Here is a 15,162-nt window from a genome sequence, read left to right on the forward strand (position 1 = left end):
CCATAAGTGGACCTGCCGTTCCAGAAATTCGTATACTTTAATTCTCTGCCTGAATACTTGCCAGATAACTTATCTTGCTGGTTTTAAAAATATTAACTTGCAAATAATGGAAAGTACAGTGGGCACTGGTAAGTTGTTAACAGGTTAATAATTCTTTGGTACTTGTGGTGGTTTTAAAATCTATCCACAAACTGTGGCATGTTCCTGTCTACATGGAGGAGCGTCATTCCCCTTCCTTTGAGCATGGGCTGAATTTAGTGCTTCCCTTCCAGTGGAATATGGAAGAGATGGTGTGTCACTTCTAATAGAAGGTAGTGAAAAGCATTGCTTCCACCTTACTCTTTCTGGGATCACCCACTCTTGGAAAGCCAGCTGCCATAGTGTGAGGGCATTCAGGCAGCACTGTAGAGGGGACATAGAGATGAGAAACTGCCAGCAGCCCTGTGAAGGAGCCCTATTGGAAGCAGATCCCCCAACCCATCTAACTCAGATGCCCGTAGTTCTGACTGACCCCTTGATGTAGCCTCAGGAGAGAGCCAGAACCACCCAGCTAAGTCATTCCCAAATTCCCAACTCACAGAAACCGAGATAATAAATGTTTGTTGTTTAAGCTAGTGTCTTTGGAGTAATTTTTTTCCCAAAAAAATGTTTTTATTTATTTTGAGAGAGAGAAAGTGTGAGCAGGAGAGGGGCAGAAAGAGAGGGAGACAGAATCCCAAGCAGTCTCTGCAAGGTTAGTGCACAGAGCCTGACCTGGGGCTTGAACCCATGAAACTGTGAGATCATGACCTGAGCCGATATGAAGAGTCAGACACTTAACTGACTGAGCCACCCAGGCACTCCTGGAGTAATTTTTTAATACAGCAATAGATAACTAATAATACTATCTGAGAAAAGTTGGGTGCCCAGGGTATGCCAAGGTGTTAAGTATAGAACAAAGCCTGCTTATTTCACATTATGTAAAGTCAGCATAAGCTACCAATATTACCTTTATTCTCAGGGAAACCTGGATCTGGGATATTCTTACCATGAGGTTTGAGCCCATGGTATCTCGAAATAGAACTAGCGTACATTTAGCAGGCCTCAAATTTCATTTCCTAGGAATACTAGGATCAATTTTCTAGAAGCCCAACTGGGGCTAATCCAAAATGAAAGCAGAGAATTTGAGATTTTTGACCTTGAGGATTCAGTGAGCTAACCAAGTCCATGTGGCTTCCTCACTGCCTTCCCTTCTGCCTTAACTGTTGAGTTGCTGACAACTTGTTACCAGCGTGGAGTGTTAACATTGTACACTCATTACCAGGCTGTCAGATGATCACAATGCTGTGGAAGTAGTTAAAAAAGCCCTTTTTAAAGCCAGAATTGAACTTGTCTTGATAGCCATTGCTAAAACCAGGCGAAGGTAAATTGCACTTTCAAAGTGGCACGTGCAGTCCAGACACTGTCCAGACTCCTTGTAGAAGAATCTCCTGCATGTGCTCAGCATGCCATTTGCTAGGTCTTTCAGAGGCAGCCCTGCTGCCTGAACAACTGGCGGCAGCTCCACATCTCTGCATGTTAGGAGTCCATGCTTCCATTGGGAGTGGGAGACTGGGGGAGGAGAACTCCAAAGGAGGACTCACCAGCCCTTGCCAAAAAAGATGGGAAGGGCAGGGACTGAGAGTCCAGTGGTCTGGGTCTAGTCCCGGCCCAGCTGGTTCCTAATACTTGGGCAAACTCTGTCTCTCTGACCTTGGGATTTTCATCTGTGAAATTACAGGTTTGGTACTGAGTGAGTCCCAAAGGAGGCCACAGACCTGCCTTCCAAGTTCCTGCAGGGCTTTTTCAAACAAAACATTTCCCTCTTCTTCCCATTGTTGGAAACAATGGCCATAGGCAGCTTCTGTCACCAAGGGGACCAAGGGACACCCCTTCATGTCATGGTGGGAAGATGGCAGTAAGCCATTGGGCAGATGATCTCAGGAGCATTCAGCCCAGTGTAAGAGCTGTGTCCCAAGATAAGTGGACAGGATTGCCCTCTCATCTTCACAGTTTCTTTTTTGTAATCCTTTATAATATTCATTTATCTGTTTTTTAAAGTTTTTATTCTAGTTAGTTAACATACAGTGAAGTATTTGTTTCGGGTGTACAATACAGTGATTCAACAATTCCACACAACACCCAGTGCTCATCACAAGTGCACTTCCTAATCCCCATCACCTATTTCCTCCATCCCCCACCCATCTCCCTTCTGGTAACCATCAGTTTGTTCTCTATAGTTCAGAGTCTGTTTCTTGGTTTGCCTCTTTTTTTCCTTTTGCTATTTGTTAGACACCATGTTGATGTTTGGGGGCTTCTTTTCCCTTCAAAGTTATCTTGGATTTCATTTGAGAATGAGGTTTGGGAAGGTGGGCATAGTGTGATTTGCCTTGGGGCTCCTAGTCTTACAAGTGGTCCAGAATGCATCATTGCTGTAACTCTCTGGGCCAAAAAGGAGGGCTCCAGACTTACGTATTCAGCATGGACTGCCCTCTATATTTTCCATGGAACATGCCATTTTTTTTACAGTCACCAACCATTTACCATTTAGGAAGTGTTCCTGAATCTTGTAGAAAGTTCCTAGTTACTTATCCTGGTGACAAGTTACATTAGAAGAGGAAATGCCCTGGGTGCTTTGGTGGCTCAGTCGGCTAAGTGTCTTACTTCAACTCAGGTCCTGATCTCGTGGTTTGTGAGTTGGAGCCCCATGTCAGGCTCTGTGCTGACAGCTCGGAGACTGAACCCTGATTCGGATTCTGTGTCTCCCCCACTCACTCCCTGTCTCTGTCTCTGTCTCTCAACAGTAAATAAACATTTTAAAAAATTAAAAAAAAAAAAAGACGAGGAAATGCCCAGGGACGGCCTGAGTGGCTCAGTCAGTTGGACGTCCCACTCTTGATTTCAGCTCAGGTCAGGATCCCAGGGTTGTGGGATTGAGCCCTGTGTTGGGCTCCGTGCTGAGCCATGGAGTCTGCTTGAGAGTCCCTGTCTCCTTTTACCCCTCTTCCCTGCTTGTGCACACTCTCTCTCTCTCTAAAATAAAAAAAATAAATAAATTAGAAAAAAAAAAAAAAGCTCAGGCTTCAAGTGGCAGCACTCTGGAGGACCAAGTGAAGAAATAGATATGAAAGTACTTTGCAATCCCTAAGACAGAATGTCTGCATCATTTCTTGAGAAGCCAGCCAAACTTCTCAACACAGGCAACTTTGTTTAACCTGTACCACAGTGTCATAGGTTGATAAAGCCCTTTTTTAAAAAGTTCAGTTGTATTGCATTCTTACCAGGCAGTGTGCTAAGGCTTTGATGTGCATTCTCAATTATTTCATACTCAGCTCCTTATGAGGTAGATACTAGTACTATTGTCCCTATTTTTCAGATGAGGAAACAGTCTTAGGGAGGTTGTGACTTCAAGGTCACATAAGTGGCAGAGCCAATATGTGACTTTAGTCTTGTATGTGGCAAACCTAGTGCAATTAACAATTTTATTCTGCCTTCTCTGGGGGCGTCAAAGCCTTGCAAGAACTACCACTCTTTCCCTCCATGTCTCCTCTCCCACCCCAACTAGTGTAGAACCAGGCAGGCAATTCTGTCACTGTCTTCAACACATGCTAGCCCTGTGCTTGAATCTGTCCCTGCACAGCTGCCTGCTTCCAACCTCTTCTGGGCCCCTTCTGCTCTAAGCTCAGCCATCCTTTAAATCCAGCTCAAGTTCACCTTGCCTCCTTATCCCAGATTATCTTGAACTTTTGTTCGTTCTCTCTCCTTTAGCACTTTGTATGTTATTTCCTGTCCATGAGTTCTGCCTCTTCAGCTAAATATTCAGCTCTTTGAAGCACTGGCACTGCTGTAACCAGGGTTTCATCAATCTCAGGGAACTCCCAGATGGAGTCACCACCAGGCAAATAATGGGGGAGGGGGTGTGGATTCTGTGAGCACAGCAAACAGTAGGAGACTGGAAAGATGAGCAGTTGCATTGGGCCCATTCAGCAGCAAATCCCAAGCATCAGCCACTTGATTGAACTTCAAGGATAGATTCTTATTCTGATGGAATTTGGGTATCAGACAAAGCACTTAGATATGGATAACAGGACAGGAACACAATTGCTGGGACTGGTAAACAGAAGGGCTTGATCCTAGAGAATAAGACTAGAACCATGTTGGGAGGTAAAAGCAGGGCCTGCAGCAGTGCTGACTGGGCATCACACTGGAATGGGAGGTCTCAAGTCCAGGCAAGATGTCCAGCTGTCATTAGATACCAGCATGGCCTAATGAAGTGATGTCAGTTCCAGACTTAATAACCCAATAACCCTTTTTATCAAAAACTTGAACCTGTTTGAGGGAACATTAGGCTAGATAATGCTAGGCATTGTATAGGCTTCTTAAACTGAATAGTTGTGGTAAAGCCTACATACAATTGTCAGATTCTACTGACCTGAAAAATTGTTATGAACTTTCTCAAGTGCATTGGTTAAGAGCATGGACTCTGACCTGGTTGTCCTGAATGTGTGGCCTTGGACAAGTTACTTGATCCAGTTTCCTCTTCTGTAAAAGAAGGAAGATGATACACTATCCTCCCGGGAAGGTAGCTCTGAAGATCAAATGAATTAATAATATATTCAGTTAGAACAGTGCTTGGCCCATAATAAGCATATGTTAGCTATTATTATTCTAGGCAGAATGAGTTTTAGAGATGCTTTCAAGAATAAATTATTGACTAGTGATGCTAGCTTACCATTTATCCTACATAAAATTCCCTCTTGCTCACACAAGAAGATTGATTAATAAACAGATACTGCTTAAAGTCACTATCCCTTTTTAAAAAAGAATAAATTGCAGAACCTCAGATAGCTGTTTAGCCTCTGTGGCAAAATTCAAATAGATCTGAGTTAAATGAGATTTGTTCTAATGCCCTACTAGATGAAGATTGAATGTTTCTTTTTTAGAGGCACTTTACCTAGACATTATTTTCTGATTAATGAAATACAAGTTAGGATAACTCATTTCACACACACAAGCACACAATACAAAAACAAAAATGTTTATCAAAACAGGCACCAATGCTGGATGAAGTTAATTGGGTGTCAAAAAATTTAAAAAAAAAAAACTAAGAATTAAACCTCACAGTCTAAGAAATAATTCTATTCTTGCCACACATGAAAGGATTTTTAAAACATTTTTCTATTATAGACTTTTCTTGTCTGAGAGGGTAGATTAGAATTATAAAATTTTTGAGCTATAAGACATCAGAGAAGTCTTGTTTTGCAGTTGAGGAAACTGACTTCCACAGAGGGACAGATTTGCCTGAGGTCACTAGCTGGTCCTGGAGAGTCTGGTCTGGAAGGTAGGTGTTCCAGAGTCTTATCTACGGACCTGTGGCAGGCTTGATGTCATTCATGCAACCCCAGCAGCACTGAGGCCCAGCTGCCACACCTCCCCTGTGCTAGAGGTAGAGTTGTGAAGTATGGCAAATGAACATTCTCAAGGTCTCACACAGTGCTCCATTTCAGGGTTTTCCATTATTGAGTTCTTTGCAAAACTTGGGAGTCACCCCTTATGCTGAATTTGTATAAAGCAGGATTCTGTGTTGCAGATTACAGGGGAGTGCATATTAAGAATTGAAAAGTACTGGTGCCTGGCTCCCTCTCCCCAAGATTCTGGTTTAATTTGGTGGTGGTGGTGGTGGTGGTGGTGGTGGTGTGTGTGTTTTAAAGCTTTATAACCTGCTCTAGAGCAACAGCTTTCCTGCAGAGACAAAACTCCTATGTGAATCACAGACCCTATTTTAACCTCCCTTCTGTTACAGCTGGGAAACTTGAAGGGCTTCTGCTGCTATATTGGTTATAAAAACATATGAGTGTGTGTGCTTCGTGATGAACTTGTGTTGGAGAGGGAGGGTGTGTCAGACTGGGTTGGAGAGGAAGAAAGGTTGGTGTGGACAAGTTCATCATTTAGTGCTTATTGAGATGAGAAGAAACCTAATCTCTGCCCTCACTGAGTTCAACAGCTGGGCTGACTGGAGACCACAGTGAAGCTGATATTGTACTTTTTTTTTTTTTTCAAACAAAAGTACTTTGATTGAGACGCTTATGTGAAAGCACTGTACATAACAGTGTGTAGCGATTCCCAGATAAGTAAGACGGGGGCCTTGCCTTCATTTTGATGGTATAGGGTAACACAGACACTCCACTATAGTTTGAGATAGACTCAGAAAAGAGGTCCGACCAAGGTGCCTTGGGAATTCAGAGGAGAGAGATGATGTGCAGTCTTATGGGGTGGACAGTAGGAATGGTACCAGGGAAGACTTTGTTATCTCATTTATTCCACCAATTCATTTGTGACTTCTAGGTCCCAGACATTATGCCAGGTACTGGGGTGTAATGAAAGGGCCGCGGTTATTTAGGGGCCTCAGTCAAGTAGAGCAGAACAAAAACAAACAATACAGGAGGGGTTTTTTTTTTTTTTCAATTCTAAATACTGTTCATTGTGAGTTGTATCCTAGTTTTGGAGGTGTTAAATTTTGGAAAAATATGATTTTAGAATTAATGAGGTAGTAATACATAACTCAGAATGCTTTCTATGGCCCAGACAAAGTGATTATACATACCAAGTTCTTGTCTCCAGGTTTGCTTCAGGGGAACCCAAACTAATAATAGGGAGTTTGACCTTCATCCTGAAGGCAATGTAGAGTCATTGAAGAGTTTTAATTGAGGGAGTGATACATAATTTCTTTTTGTTAAAGATCACTCTGGATACAGTGTGAGGAATGCCATAGGGGAGATAGAATGTTTAGATCCTGAGATCTGAGAGTCCAGATGAGATGTGGGAGGCATTCCGGACAGATTGATGGACAGTGATGAGGGTGAGTATAGACTGAAATAGAAGGATGAGAAATCTAAGAGGTGGTAGTCAATAGGAATCCATGACTGACTGATTGGCTTGGAGGCTGCAGAGAGGATGGAGAATGCTGGATGCAATTGTCCAGGAAGAATGTACCCAGTAAGAAATAAATACTGCACTGACAGGGTTCTTCCTTCCCATTTGACCTGGCCCTTCAAAGATGACCAAGACTTTTTAGAAAACATTTTTCCTAATTACCCCATACCATCACTATAAATGTTATACATGTTTATTGTGGAAATTTGGGGAAATGATAATTCTTAAAGCCTTGAAATCCTATTAATCACCATTAAAATTTTAGTTCATATCTGTCCAGTATTTTACTAACTGCTAGCTACCTAGATAATAAAAATCAAATCATATAGTATATCATTTGCCATTCTGCCCTTTTCACATATAATGGGCATTTTCCTGTTGTTCTTTAAAAAACATAATTTGGGGGGACACCTGGGTGGCTCATGGTTGAGCATCCAACTCTTGATATCGGTTTAGGTTGTAATCTGGTCATGATCTCACTGTCGTGAGAATGAGCCTCATATTGGACTTCGTGTTTAGCGTGGCACCTGCTTGAGATTGTCTCTTTCCCTCTCTCTCTGCCCCCCTCCCCCGTAGGCACACTTACTCTTTGTCTCTGTCTCTCTCGAAATAAATACACTTAAAAAAAAACCTTTTTAAAGACAATGTAACATTTAATCATGTGAGTGTATCACACATTAGTAAAAGATTTCTGATTTGTAGTATTATATCTTTTCCAACCTTTTTTCTATTATAGAGAACTATATATACATGATGAATAGCACAAATTACTAAGTGGAATTACTAGATTAACATGCATGAACATATTTAGAGTTCTTTTTCTTTTCTTAATGTTTATTTATTTTTGAGAGAGAGAGACAGAGCATGGGCAGGGGAGGGAAAGAGAGAGAGGGAGACACAGAATCCGAAGCAGGCTCCAGGCTGTGAGCTGCCAGCACAGAGCCCGACTCAGGGCTCGAACCCACAAACCGTGAGATCATGACCTGAGCCAAAGTCGGACGCTTAACTGACTGAGCCACCCAGGCGCCCCTTTTTTAATTTTGTTAAGTGTTTATTTATTTTTGAGAGTGGGTGGTGGTACAGAGAAAGAGGGAGACACAGATTCCAAAGCAGGCTCCAGGCTCTGAGCTGTTGGCACAGAGCCCGACGTGGTGCTCGAACTCACGAACTGCGAGATCATGACCTGAGTCGAAGTCAGCCACTTAACCGACTGAGCCATGCAGGGGCCCCAAGAGTTCTTGATAATTACTGTTAAGCTGTACCCTAGAAAAGTTGTACGAATATATATCTTCTTTTAGCTGAATAGAGGGCAGCTCCAGCAAGGCAAAGATTTTGGTCCACTTTGCTCCTCATTATATTCTAAGCACCTAGAAAGTACCTGGCTCCTAGTGGATGTTCAACAATTATCGAATGTTTAAAAATTATAGATGAATGAGGAGTGAGTGAATGAATGTCTTACCACACGCTTACTATTTCAGTTATAATTACTTAATAGATCTTTGCCAATTTGATAATTGCATCATAATATATCATTGTTTTCCATGATGTTAATTTGATTATTAAGTATGAGTACATGTGTTTTCCTGTGAAAGGGTAGCGGCTAGTTCTGGCATTCATTAAGATTCAAGTTCAGATACACCTACTAGCTATGTGAGTTTTGAGTCTTGCAAAATGTTTCACCAAACCTGTTATGTCTTTTTAAAATGGAAATGATATGAATACCCCCTTTATAGAATTACTGTGAGGAAGAATAATATAATGCATAGTGCCTGCAGCACATGTCAATGTTGATTATGTTTTAAATTATTTGTATTTTCATGTCCTTTTCTTCTTCTATTTCATAGTTTATTTTAAATATTAAGGACCTTAACTCTCTGGCACATTTATCCCAGACATTTTCCCACACTTCTGCCATTTTGTATGTGGTGGCTTTCTTAAAGTGCCAAAATTTTGTTTTATTTCTATCTTTACAAATTTTCCTTTGTGATAACTTTCATTGCTTTGGTGCTTAAAAATTAGTTCTTCATTAAAAAAAAAGTATTTCTTCATGCTGGGATGTTAAACATTTTTTTGAGTTTGTTTTTATTTTTTCTTGGCTATTTCTTAATGGTTCTGTACAAACTGGTTTAATCTATCTGTTATTTATTTTAGTTAGACTTAGTGTAGACTAGGAAGCAGTTACAGATAAACTCTGAAGTACCAGTAGCTTCCACAACAAAAATTAATTTCTCCTACAGGAGAAGTCTATAGGATGGGGAGAGAGGGTTTCTATCTGGTGACTCAGATTCGTGTTCCCTCCATCTTGTGCTATGACGTTCTTATCCTGTGGTTTCTAAGGTATTCTTGGCAGGGAAAGGAGGGATGGAAGAAGCACACTCACTTTTGATTGCCTCAGCCTAGAAGTGACAAATATTACATCCACTCACAATTCATTGGCTAGAACTAGTCACATGGGCCCAGCGCAGCCACAATGACAGCTGGGAAATGTAGGAGGAGAGCATGTGGAACATTTATTGATGACCACCAACTGTCTATGCTGGAGTGAGTGAGGGAATAACCTGATTTTTTCCCTAAACAGTCAATTGTCCCAGACAATTGTCCCAATTTCTTTTAACTTAGAAATATTTATAAGTTAAAATTTGAAGAATAAAATAACATTTATATTCTCCAAATCCTACCTTAATAACTGTTAGTATTTCATCATATGCCTGAGTGGCTCAGTCAGTTGAGTGTCCAACTCTTGACCTCTCATGGTTCATGAGTTTAAGCCCCTCATCAGGCTCTACACTGACAGAGTGGAGCTTGCTTGGAATTCTCTCTCTCCCCCTCTGTCTGCCCCTCTTGTGCTCTCTCTCTCTCTCAAAATAAATAAACTTAAAAAAAGATATATTAAAAAAAGATTTTATTATATCTGTGTCCATTTATTTACTTTTTTATACCAGCTTTATTTGCCACAAACTTTTAAAGTGAATGATTCAATGGTTTTTAGTATTTTCACAGAGCTGTGCAACCATTATCAGTATCTAATGTTAGAACATTTTTGTCACCTCCAAAAGAAGCACTGCACCCATTACTAGTCACTCTCTAATCTCCCCCAGGCCCTGTAATAACTAATCTACTTTCTGTCTCTGTGTATTTGCCTGTTCTGGATATTTCATGTAAATGGAATCACACAACATGTGACCATTTGTGACTGGCTTCTTTCACTCACCATACAGCTTTTAATGTTCATCCATCCATGTTGTTGTAAGTATCTGTACTTCATTTCTTTTATTATTGCATAATATTCCATTGTATGGATATACCACATTTTTTTAAAACATTTTATTGTGAGAGAGAGAGAAAGACAGTGAGTGAGTGGAGGAGGGGCAGAAGGGGAGAGAGAAAAAGAGAGAGAGAGAAAATCCCAAGCAGGTTACACACTGTCAGTGCAGAGCCTGACGAGGAGCTCAATCCCACTAACCGTGAGATCATGACCTGAGCCAAAATCAAGAGTCTCAGCATAGCATAGAGGAGCTGTCTGTGAGTACTTATCCAACCATGTCAAAAAATAGCTTTGCATCCTAGATGGTGACAGCAAGCAAACACACATGTTTTCTTCTAATACTTTTGCACATTTATTACATTTAAACAGCTGCATGTTTAGAATTCATTTTCATGTAAATTGTGAGGTAGGGATTTGAGTCCCTCGCACTCTACAGGCTACTTTACATTGCATGCAATTCTTAATAACCTATCATTTGAATTGATTTCACTGATTTGAATTGTCACTTTATGTATTTGAGTCATTTGTGGATGCTCTATTCTGTTCTATCTTATTCAAATGGCTTAATTGTCATACCTTTATATTTTATTGGCTAATGTAGATATTTCTCCCTCATTCTCTCCCCTTTTCTGTAACTGTCCTTACTATGCATCTATGTTTATTTTTCCTTATAAACTTTAGAAGTAACTTATATAGGTTAAAAGCATTCTGATAGTATTTATATAATTTAAGGATTATTTAGGGAAAATTAACCTCTCTATATTTTGACATCTTATTGAAGTGCAAGATGTATGTTTCCATTTGTTAAAATCTTACAAATGATTGTTCAATTATTACATTAGTTTGGATTCCTCTTTTATAATCTCAGTCCTTTCTTTGGCACTAATTAGATAAATTACCTTAAAGTCTGAAGAACCTTAGGAGAGAGCTAAGAATTCTCACCCATTTGTTCATTAATGAATTCATTCGTTCACTCATTTAAAAAGTATTTGAGACCAATTATGTACAGGTCTGGTGCTAGGTGCTGAAGATACAATGGTGAACAAATCATAAACAGTCCCTGCTCCCACAGAGTGTATAATCTAGTGGGTATATAAATAGATGCTGATTTTATTCCCAACTTGGTTATTATTTCTGTCTTCTGGTATTTTTAACATGATCTTTCCTTAGATTATTTCTTTGTTTAAGTTCCCCAAAAAAACACAGTCAGAGACAAATATTTGAGGGCAAGTAGTTTATTTGGAAAGGGAGTGGGAAGGTGAGGGAGTAGAAAAATGGAAGGGAGAAAGCCAATACAAAAATGAGTAGGTTACTACAGTGGACAGCTGGGGTTCAAGCCTGCTGGACACCTTGTGAGAGACTCTAAATCAGCTTACTAGGGGCAAAGAAACTGGGGAATTCCTGTTCTTCGGTTGAGGGATGCTCCTGGGAGGTACAGCTCCCTGGCACTTCTGGCCTGTCTTGTGTGTGGTCAAGAATCCTCCTGCAGTCAGGGAGCCTACTCAGACAGAGGAATGCAGGTGCTGGAGATAGGAAACCATAGATGGCAGGGACTGTACATGAAAGATGTGGGTGATCCCAGAACTGGGCTGAGGGGACCCGGATGGGGCACTGATGGTATCTGCGACAGATACTGTCCATCTGGAAAAGGGAGAAACCTTACATAGTCGGGGGGGGGGGGCGGGGAATGGGAGAGAAAATCAGATAGTGTGGAAATTCAGTGTAGTTCAGAGAATAATCAATAGTATTGGTCAATAGAATTGATTGATCACAATCAGTATTTCACATTCCATTTTGAGTTGTCCATGAGTCACATGGCAAGATTAATGATAGCCTTTTGGATTTGTGTATGTTGGCAAGGTTTGCACTGTGATGCTTTTAAAACATGATTAAAGGATTTTTTAAAAGAAGCTTATGTAAATTTTAACTTAAGTCTACTTTAATATTTTTAATAGGAAAAGTGAAAAATAATAGATGTCATATTAAAAGCTATATTTGATAATAAGATAATAAAGTAGGATGATGGGAGGAATAAAATGGAAGAAAGAACACTGGCTTTGGGGTTGGCTGTGAGTTTACCCCTAACCAGCAGTGTGACCCTGGGCAAGCTGCTGATCTGTTCTCCGAGCCAGAATATTCTTATCTGGAAGATGTGACAATTCCTTCTTCAACAGATTATTTAGCTTGGGTTTTCCCTGAAGAAGGCCCTGAAGAGATGCTTTTGGAGCACAGGAATTTGGGGAACTATAAACCTTCAGGTATATTGTGCTTCTGGAAATGGCGTATTTAGCACATGAATTTTTCCTCAAGTTAGTTCTAGTGGAATCACTATTTTTAGTTTTTACTTTTTTCTTGTTATTGTTATTATGACACATTTATTGTTGCTATGGGTTGGTACCTTTTCTTATGAAAAGGATACAGTTTTTCATGAGGTGAATAGTTTTTTTTTTTCAACGTTTATTTATTTTTGGGACAGAGAGAGACAGAGCATGAACAGGGGAGGGGCAGAGAGAGAGAGGGAGACACAGAATCAGAAACAGGCTCCAGGTTCCGAGCCATCAGCCCAGAGCCTGACGCGGGGCTCGAACTCCCGGTCCGCGAGATCGAGACCTGGCTGAAGTCGGCTGAAGTTCACTTGTCCCGGCTTAACCGACTGCGCCACCCAGGCGCCCTGAATAGTTTTTTTTAATATTAATCATATTAAGGCAAAATACTCCATGGGGAAAGAATTCATTCTGGCAGAGTAAGGAATGAAGGGAAGACAGAAATGGTGGGAAAACCTATAGCCCCATATGGAGCAAAATTTCATGTGAAATCCAAGATTGATGTCTCCACTCATCCTACATTTTCTTTTCCTTTCTTTCTTTCTTTCTTTCTTTTCTTTCTTTCTTTCTTTCTTTCTTTCTTTCTTTCTTTCCTTTCTTTCTTCCTTTCTTTCTTTCTTTCTTTCTTTCTTTCTTTCTTTCTTTCTTTCTTTCTTTCTTTCTTTCTTTCTTTCTTTCTTTCTTTCTTTCCTTCCTTTCTTTCTTTCTTTCTTTCTTTCTTTCTTTCTTTCTTTCTTTCTTTCTTTCTTTCTTTCTTTCTTTTGTAATGATAACTTTTATTTTAAAAAGTTAAATTCCCTTTCTGATGCCTCAGGTTTTTTGTTTTTGTTTTTTTGTGGCTGAGGTATAGAGTTGGCAAAGACTATTTTTATGAACCTATTACAAACTGCAGGAGTCTTTTCTGTCTAATCTGTCATAGGTAGGGGGTCCATCTTAGCTCTGAAGTTGCACATGTGCACATCACTGACAGTGCTGTGGCTTTGGAATTGTAGACTCCTCTAACCTTTTAATTTCCTGAGAAAGAAACTAGCAAAGCCTGAGTGGGGATGTGACTTGATGGCAGTCACAGCATTAGTTCCTGGCACAGTTAGACATGACTTAATGGGGGTGATGGCATTAGTTCCTGGCTGGAGCAAGCTGTTCACTTGTCCCAGCTCTGAGCATACTTCCCAGTAATGAAATTGTCACATAGGGATTTCTAGGTGATAATATAGGTGCCTATATTTGTGCTGAGGCCCACAGGCTGAGAGTTGTTGAAAGGAGTTAATTTTCTAAACCGAGGGGCTGCCTGTCCTAGATGGATTTGCACCATGGTGGAGAGTGAGGGCTGGGGTATTTGAGGCCTGAAGGAGGACAGTGGAGGCAAGGAGTTTTTCTTGCAAGGAGTTTTATGATTGCTGTTGTATTTCCCAATCTCCTCTTTAACAAAAAGAGAGGGGCTCTAGGGAAGCTACTTGGAGAACTTGATCTGTGGCCCCTGGAGTGTAGGGGATATGGTGGATTGAAGGGTAACACATGCCTACTGAGGAGAGGCCATGGCTACCTGTCTGAGGGGAGAGAGAGAATGAGACCAACAGAGCAAGAGGAGAATTCCTTTCCTCCTTACTCCTCACTTGCCAAGTAGGTCACAGCCTACTTAGTGCATTCAGTTCTTTCAACATACTCCTTACATTGGTCAATCTATTTACTTCGCTGGCACCTGCATTTCTTTTTGAGACAGAAACTATTCATAAGCTAGTATGAAATACCATGAGACTGCTTTTAAGTATCCTCTGATAATGGGCTGTCCTCAGAGCTGTCTGCATTTCCACTGAGAGCAGGGGCAAGAATGTGTACTCCTCAGGGACCAAATGAAGCACACAAGGAAAGGAGCCAGCTTAGAGCCACCTGGAGAGAGGGTACTGCATTCATCTCCTAGGACCACTGTAAAAAAAAAAAAAAAAAAATGACCGCAAGAGGGGCACCTGGGTGGCTCAGTCGGTTAAGCATCTGACTTCCGCTCGGGTCATGATCTCATGGTTTGTGAGTTCAAGCCCTGCATCGGGCCCTGTGCTGACAGCTTGGAGCCTGGATCCTGCTTCCTGGATCCTGGAGCCTGTCTCTGTCTCTCTCTCTTCCCCTCCTCTGCCCTCCTGTGCTCTCTCAAAAATAAATAAATGTTAAAAAGTATTTTTTTAAAAAATCACCACAAGATTGGTGGCTTAAAATGACAGGTATTTATTCCCTCACAGTTCTGGAGGTCTGAAGTCTGAAGTTAGAGTAGGGTGTTGGCCAGACCACATCTCTCCATATGCTCTAGGGGAGAATCCACGCCTTGCCTCTTCCAGCTTCTGGTGGCTGTTGCATTTCTTGGCTTGTGGCCATATAACTCCAATATCTGCCTCTGTGGTCACATTGCCTCCTCCTCTTCTGTGTCAAATCTCCCTCTGCCTCTCTCTTATAAGGATACTTGTGATTGCATTTTGAGGTCCACCTGGATAATCAAAGATAGTCTCCCCATCTCAACAATCTATAATGTGACCACTTCTGCGAAGTTTTGTGCTGTTTTTGACATAGAAGGTAATGTTTACAGGTTCCAGAGATTAGGACATGGGTAACATTGGGGGACCATTATTCAGCCTA

Source organism: Felis catus, chromosome A3, assembly GCF_018350175.1.
Source record: "Felis catus isolate Fca126 chromosome A3, F.catus_Fca126_mat1.0, whole genome shotgun sequence".
In the NCBI taxonomy this organism is placed as follows: domain Eukaryota; kingdom Metazoa; phylum Chordata; class Mammalia; order Carnivora; family Felidae; genus Felis; species Felis catus.